This window comes from Homalodisca vitripennis, unplaced genomic scaffold (assembly GCF_021130785.1).
Source record: "Homalodisca vitripennis isolate AUS2020 unplaced genomic scaffold, UT_GWSS_2.1 ScUCBcl_6421;HRSCAF=13628, whole genome shotgun sequence".
In the NCBI taxonomy this organism is placed as follows: domain Eukaryota; kingdom Metazoa; phylum Arthropoda; class Insecta; order Hemiptera; family Cicadellidae; genus Homalodisca; species Homalodisca vitripennis.
The window spans coordinates 20450-28218 of NW_025782528.1; the positions used below are offsets into that span (position 1 = coordinate 20450).

At 35.6% G+C, this 7769-nt stretch overlaps 1 pseudogene; it reads left to right on the forward strand.

Moving 5' to 3' along the window:
- The window catches only part of LOC124373786, a 28000-nt pseudogene extending 20440 nt beyond the window's left edge, over window positions 1-7560 (forward strand).
- Window positions 7561-7769: the final 209 nt, after the last annotated feature.

A 7769-nucleotide genomic window follows, 5' to 3' on the forward strand; every position in this document is an offset into this window, starting at 1 on the left:
GTTTTATTGTTTAGTACCTCCCTTGTTAATTTAATCCTGACAGTAGTTGAGTGTCAAAGTAAAAGTGTAGCCTCTAGTTTCATAACATACTGGAAACGGAATTAGTTGAAATACTATTGCTAACATAAAATGTAAAATCTTTATTATTTCACTCGTGTAATTGTAACAACTCTGCTTGTTACACAACTGTTTAACTCTCTTGTGACAGTAGGGATTATTACATAACAAGTTAAATAAATGTACCACACCTACCTTACGTACATATTACATACCAAAAACTTACGCTTTATTAATTCATATCTGTATATATCTCATCTCTACTACATTTTTTAAATGTAGCTCACATGTGGGAACCTAAATTCAGGGTCCCCACCCGACCGTGAAAAACCGTGAAACCGGGAATAAGCCGTGAATTTCGTTCACCGTGAAAAAACCTTAAATAAGCCGTGAATTTTGTTTACATACCGTGAAAATCTCTACAACTTTTGAATAAATAAAATCAACACGGGTCGTCGTCAGACGATCATATGGGAAAGTTGACATTCGCTATTGCAAAGTAAAAAGTAGCACGCAATGTAGGGGATAGACCACGAAGTTTGACAGGTGCTGCTATCTGAGCGATTTTACTGATAATATGGTTTATAAAACAAATGAGGAAAAGGAAGGGCCAGTGGGAGATGACGCTTCCGGCTCAAATCACGTGAGGCCTGTCTTTGTCTGTCGCCAGGTTCCGGGCCTTGGCTACGCTATGCGGCTGTAAAACAAGGCATTCTCTGATTGAACGCGAGATTAATAACACAATTTAATTACTTGATAGATTGTCGTTTAATGTAAACACTTTTCGTATTGGAGTTTTATTGTATCAGATATAGTCTATTATTGTTTTAATAAAATAAAAAAAGTATACAAATCCTTAATCTAATGTAAGGAATTTAAATTACATTTTAACTTAATTTCATTCTATTAAATCCCTTATTTTATTTAAATATTAATGAGAAAAATGCTATTCAGTACGATATCTATATCGTTGTGTGTAATGACTGTTAACACAATGTAATAATTATAAAAAATTTTAATTTATGGTGGACAATAAATTGAATTAATGTAGGGTCTTGCGTAAATAAATAGTATAATAATGTGACGGAGCAGAACCTACACGACACATATCAATTAACGCAGCGAGACCGTAACTTTATAGGCCTATATAACTGTTTTAATTACCAGTAAGGTCGTTTGAGAAAACAATTTTATTTTTCATCTCTTTAGATATTAAAAACGGTAGTGATATGCGTTTTCCTTATCAATAATATTTTTTATGATTCCTAAGCTGCATGGATATTACGAGTGTACACGGTTTAAATCTTTTATGGTGAATGTGTGTTTAAATTGTATAATGTATTAGTAAAATATTACTAATACATTTCGAGAGACAAATAGAAAAGAAACTCAAAGAATGTTCTCATATTGTTCTCTGCTTCGACGAATCTTTAAATAAAGTTAGTCAACGGCAACAAATGGACGTTCATATTCGTTGGTGGGATCCAGCCAACAAGATATTTTACATCAATATTTTTAGGTCATACCAAAGCGGAAGATCTTCTCCGAGGAATCAAAAGCGCCATTTCGCCTGACACTTTAAATAAAATAGTTCAGGTTTCTATGGACGGACCTAACGTGAATAAAAAAATGTTCAATGATTTCGAGCAAGAACTGCTAGATTCACCAAATGGCCATGCCCTGTTAAATATTGGTAGTTGTGATCTCCACACTCTTCATGGCGCCTTTAAAACTGGCATGAAAGCAACAAAATGGGATGTTGTGGGATTCCTTAGAGCATTGTATAACTTATTTAAAAATTCACCAGCTCGTAGAGCAGATTTCACCTACTACAGCTCGTCTGATTACATTCCCTTTAAAGTTTTGTGCTGTCAGATGGGTGGAGAGCGGCCGTGTGGCTCAAAGGGCCTTGTTGATACTGCCTTGCGTTAGGAAATATGTAGATGGTGTTGTTAAAAATAAAAAAGAGCCTGCATGTCGCGCAGTTTTGAAGTAGTCAAAGATAATTTAAATGATAAGCTTTTGGCAGCCAAAATTGGCATTTTTTATGTCAATTTGTGGTCTATTTGAACCATTCCTCAGAGAATTTCAAAATGATGCCCCAATGGCTCCTTTGCTAAATAATGAGATCAGCTCATTAGCTTTGAATCTCATCGAAAAGGTTGTAAAACAGGAACCATCTGGATACGGTAAGAAATCAGATAGATAAAATGGACTTATCGCCCAACAATCTTATCCCAACCAAACATTTCGATTTGGGGTTTGCCACTAAAGATGCTCTCAGGACATGTGAACCAACATCAGATTTGGAAAAATTAAATCTTAAGAGAAACGCAAGGGAAGCTGTACTTGCTATGGTGAAAAAAATAATCGAAAAATCACCCATAAAGTACCCTTTGTCAAAAGCCATCACCTGTCTAGATCCGAATATAATTAAAAATAATTCGGGAGAAAAACATCTTACTTCATGTTTTAGAGCAATTAGTTGCGAAAAAATGGATGACTGGTATAAAGGCAGATAGTGTGAAACGACAGTACCTCAAACTGTTCTCAAATGAGCACGTATTAAATCAGTGCAAAATGTATCAAAGACATGAAAAACGACTTGATGATTTCTTTGTAGAAATAATAAAAGTTGAAGGTGTGGAGGAGTATAAAGATTTAAAGCTTTTCATTCAACTCATTCTGACACTTTCTCACGGAAATTCTTCTGTTGAAAGAGGCTTCTCTGTCAACAAACAGCGTATAGTTGAAAACTTGAAGGAGGAGAGTTTAGTCGCGTTGAGAAAAGTTTGTGACGGCGTATCAGCAGCAGGAGGATTGGAGGCAATGGAAATCACTAATGAATTAGTTCATGCTGCCAAAAAATTCCCACGCCCACTACTCGGAGCACTTGGCAAAACAACGAGAAGAAATGAAAGACAAAATTAATTCTGAGAAAGAGAGGAAGCAAGCTGCAATAGAAAAAAAAGAATTGGAAGCACAAAAATTCCAGGTTTTGTCCGACGCCAGGAAAAGGGCAGCTGAGTTAGACGACAAGATACAGGAACTTAGCAAAAAGTGCAAATCGTAATTCACTTTTATTCTAGACATTTTTATCCATTTCTTTATTTATGTGTACAAATATAATTTTTTTTTGTATAAACTGGTACCAAATAACTTTTCTTATAACAAGTTGTATATAATTTTTATACATTTAACGTTTATATGTTATTTTAATTTCAATAAAATTGCCTTTTCTTATGTACTAATTAAAATGTGAACCTGTGATTATGTGAAAATTTTTCCTGTGGAAGAAATCGATCGAAATAATAATAATAATGTGTTAAACAAGAAAATAATTTAATAATCACGCAAGTGTACTTCATGGACTCAAACGAGTTAGCCTTAGCCAACGTACGAATCCTGTCACCCTGCATCTTGTCTAACCTGTGTCAACAAAGTTCTCTTCAGATTTCAACAAACTTGTAAGTTAAAGAAAATTATGAGCTATGCGCATGCTAATTATATTGAAAATTTGTCTTTGTCATTGCTTTGATGACTGTTATGATGATGTTTTTGTACAAATAATATGCCTTGTTATATTCATTATGTAGCAAATCGCACATAAAATCGGGCGCTCGTCGCTCATTGCTTGCGTCGTAACCGAAGCCTATTGTTATTTCGTTCTTTTAGACGTTTTTCCCGTCAATTCCTGCACGGCCAATGACATCGTTTGTCAAATGGGAAGAAGTTTTATATTGTATTTTACCGCTCCGCCGCGTCTGTAGTGTTTACGTCTCAACTTCGCCCCTCTCCAACACGATTTTGTTTGTACCGGTAATGTTGTTTATGAAAACTTTCCGACCTTGAATTTTAATTTTTTTAACCGTGATAACCGTTAATTAGCCGTGAATTTGAGTATTTAGATTGAGTGGGAATCTGTAAATTAGATCTGATCCCAAAGAATAATTGAGTTAAACTGAGTTTTGTGAGTATATTTGGAATTTTTTGAACAGAATTCTTGGAAGAAACTATATAAAGCGAGTGTTTGAACCCCTCGTTGAACTTGTTCCGAGTGACGTCTGAGGAGCGACTCTACCCCTCCCCCACCTCCTACCTGCAAGACAACCACCTGCAGCTGTTTGAGTTCATCGGACGCATGCTGGGGCAAGGCGGTCTATGAGGTTTGTGGTTCTCTCATTATTTTTGTTTAATGTGAATTGTTTAACCCCCAGTAGTAATTAACATCTCAATGAGATGCTTGTAGAAAACTGCAATGTTAATGGACGTTAAAATATTGCATTTAGATTAGTTTCCGGTGTTTGTCGTAGTAGGGTTGGATTGAAGCGTAGCTAGAGTAAATACGAGGCATGTTTTTAAGTAAGCACTGTTTTGATATATAACAAAATCAAGTAAACTTTTTGTAACAATTTTATTTTTATACAAAAGCACCATCAATATTAAGGCACTTATAATATATAAAAACAATCTTTTGAGAATATTGCCGGCTGTTACAACGTTGACTGAACGCGATTATTTTTACGGTATTGTCGTTGGTGCGGTGCTGACTTCTGACCTTCAAAATGTTCCTTCTGATGAAAAAAAAATAAATGGGCACTAAATTGGGGCTATTAGGAGGATTATCAAAAATGTCATGGAGAACACTTCTTGAAACTTGAAGAAAACTCTTCTGATATTGAAGAAGTTGTGGGAATGTCTATTCATTTTCGCTTTATCATCAACTTTCTAAAGATGATCATTGTGTGTTTGTTCGCAGCATTTCTCATCATGACAAATCTTTGCCACCTTTTAAAGTTCATACCCATTTGAACGTTATTCTATCACTAATAATGTTTGTCCATACACTTCACAATTTAGTCGGTGAATTTCAATTGCTTTCATGCCCTCAGCACCAAAAGAACATATAACAGCACGTACTTCAGTACTTCACAGTCCGGTGAGATTCTCAATTGACGGGGGCATTTGAAATTTTTAAATTAACAGATGTAAAAAACAATTGACTTTTTGGGGTAATTGCATCTATGGCATGGTAAAAGATGGTAGACCAGCCATAGTGCTGCAGTTGCAGAATTTCAAAAACGTTGCTTACTTAAAAAACACACTTTGTATATAAGAATATGAAGAAAGCTTATTGACACAGGAATATGGAATATGGATAGATTAGGATGTTTTACAGAGTATAACACAATTTATCAAAAGCAGCAATATTCCTGGTAATGAAGGAGGTTAGGACGTGGAATCTAAACTTAACTTTCTTTATCTATGTCTTTTGTTCTGAGGATTCTATTTTTTTCTGGACGTTTGCCATTATTCAGTGAGACAAAATCACTAATTATTTTCTTTTCTTACTGCATGACCTTCAAATTCTGCTGGTATTTGATTTGTTTTAAACTAATAACAATATTCTGGTAATGAAGGAGGTTAGGAAGTGGATCTAAACTTAACTTTCTTTATCTATGTCTTTTGTTCTGAGGATTCTATTTTTTTCTGGACGTTTGCCATTATTCAGTGAGACAAAATCACTAATGATTTTCTTTTCTTACTGCATGACCTTCAAATTCTGCTGGTATTTGATTTGTTTTAAACTAATAAAGACCATTATTTTGTAATATAGTGTTAATCACCATTTACTTGCACCATGCAGGGTATCGTGGTGGATGTTCCGTTTGCCCTGTTCTTCCTGTCGCAAGTGGCTGGCCAGACGCAGCAGGCGCTCTACTCCTGCATGGATGAGCTCCCCTCGCTGGACAAGGAGCTGTATCGTAGTCTGACCTACATCAAGCACCTGCAGGGCCCCGGCGACGTGTCCCAGCTGGACCTGACATTCTCTGTGGACGAGGATGTGTTGGGGCGGCTGGTAACCCACGAGCTGATACCGGGCGGCCGAGCGCTCACCGTCACCAATCAGAACAAGTCAGTGCTTCTGTTAGCATGACCAGGAGTACCAACTGTTCTATTCACTAGTGGTGTAGAAGTTATACTTGTTCCATTTAACTAACGGTTTCTTTAAGAAGCAGTAAATGTTTCTGAATGTAATTTAATACTAATCTATCCCTAGTATTAAATACCGTTAGGGACCAAATGAATATTATACAAAAGAATTAGAGCTACAGAGTTAAATTTACAATAAGAAAATCAGACAGACTAGACTACAAGTTCTCCGGACAGAATTATATAGAAGACTAATATTTAAACTTTATGGGAAGGAGAATTTTTAAATGCCCACAAAATTTATAAATTTGAATTTGAGGCGAAGGGGGACAAACATTACTAGAGCGAGAATGCACCATGTGCTCAGCCACAGGAAGTGTCGACACATACAAACACATGTGTGCACGGACACAAGGAACGGAAGAAAACTGTGAAGGAACGCTATGGAGATACAACGTCAACACCAATTAAACCTGTAGGGGTTATAGATTTAACCTATTGCTCCGACCAATCAGAGACAAAAGAAGCTTATCTGATCCCCACAATCAGCTTTTCGTATTACAACCAGTTTAATGTAGTCCATTGGAAATTACATATAAAGCAACATTATCTTATAAAGTATTAACCACATTGATTTGCTCTTTTCAGAGTTTCACAAACTATATTTATGGAATAAATATTTTACAGTTCCATTCAGAAGTATTGATAGATTTATTAAATTTCATGCACACTGTTAGAGTTTCACAAACTATTTTATTTAGGTTATTACCTTTTTTCTTGGAATAGTGATATAGTGGAATGGAAATAGTTTTTTTTTTTAGAATTTTTAAACTCTTGATATATATTTTTTACTCAGGAATAGCAATTGTTCCGTTCTAGAACAATAACAGTTCGGACTTTATCTGTTAATTAAATACCATCTTGTGGGTGATTTATCTTTTTCTATATGTTTTTAAAATGCTTTATTGCTTATCAATAACAGGAATAACCTCCTGCTTGCCTTATCAGAGATAATAGTCACTGATAAAAGACATCAGGATCAGTTTGTGTCCATCGTTTAGTCTGTCAACATGAATATAATTCAAACCAAGTCAACCCTTTGTCAACTAGATGTGTATGACCGGGGGACTTCCACAATGCTTAAACAACTGACAAGAACTGCATGTCTATAGTTCCTTTTATCTAGAGAATTTTACTTCTTAAATGAAAATCGTAGAAAGTATGTATTTCAATTGAACATGCTACCAGTCTGATTGATTTTAATCAGACACAATCAGGCCTAAACAGAGTAGGAGTAAGGTTAACAAGTCCGGTTTACTTGTCCAGAATCAACTACATCCACCTTGATGGCACATTTTCCGGATGCACACGCAGATACAGAAGCAGACGGCTGCCTTCATCAGAGGCTTCCGCTCCATCATCAACCTAGAGTGGCTCTTCATATTTTCCACACCAGAGGTAAGTTTTTTTTCACATTCTCTGTTGTTTTGGACCAATATCCCATTGTTCTTGTCAAAGCAAAAGTTCTTGTCTGTGTCTTTCTGCTCGTTCATTTCTAATGCTTAGTGTTTACCGTCAATTTTCCTAATCTTTTTATCCAAAATTTTAATGTCAAGTGTCTATCTGTTGGTGGAAACTCCTCTTAGATCAACAACTTGTGAAGTTTGATTGCCTAAAGTAATAAAATATCAAGGACAGTGAGTAATTCCACAATGAAATGTCGGCTAATCTGAATAAACATTGGACTAAAATTCAAACATTCATTTTCACCATGGGAT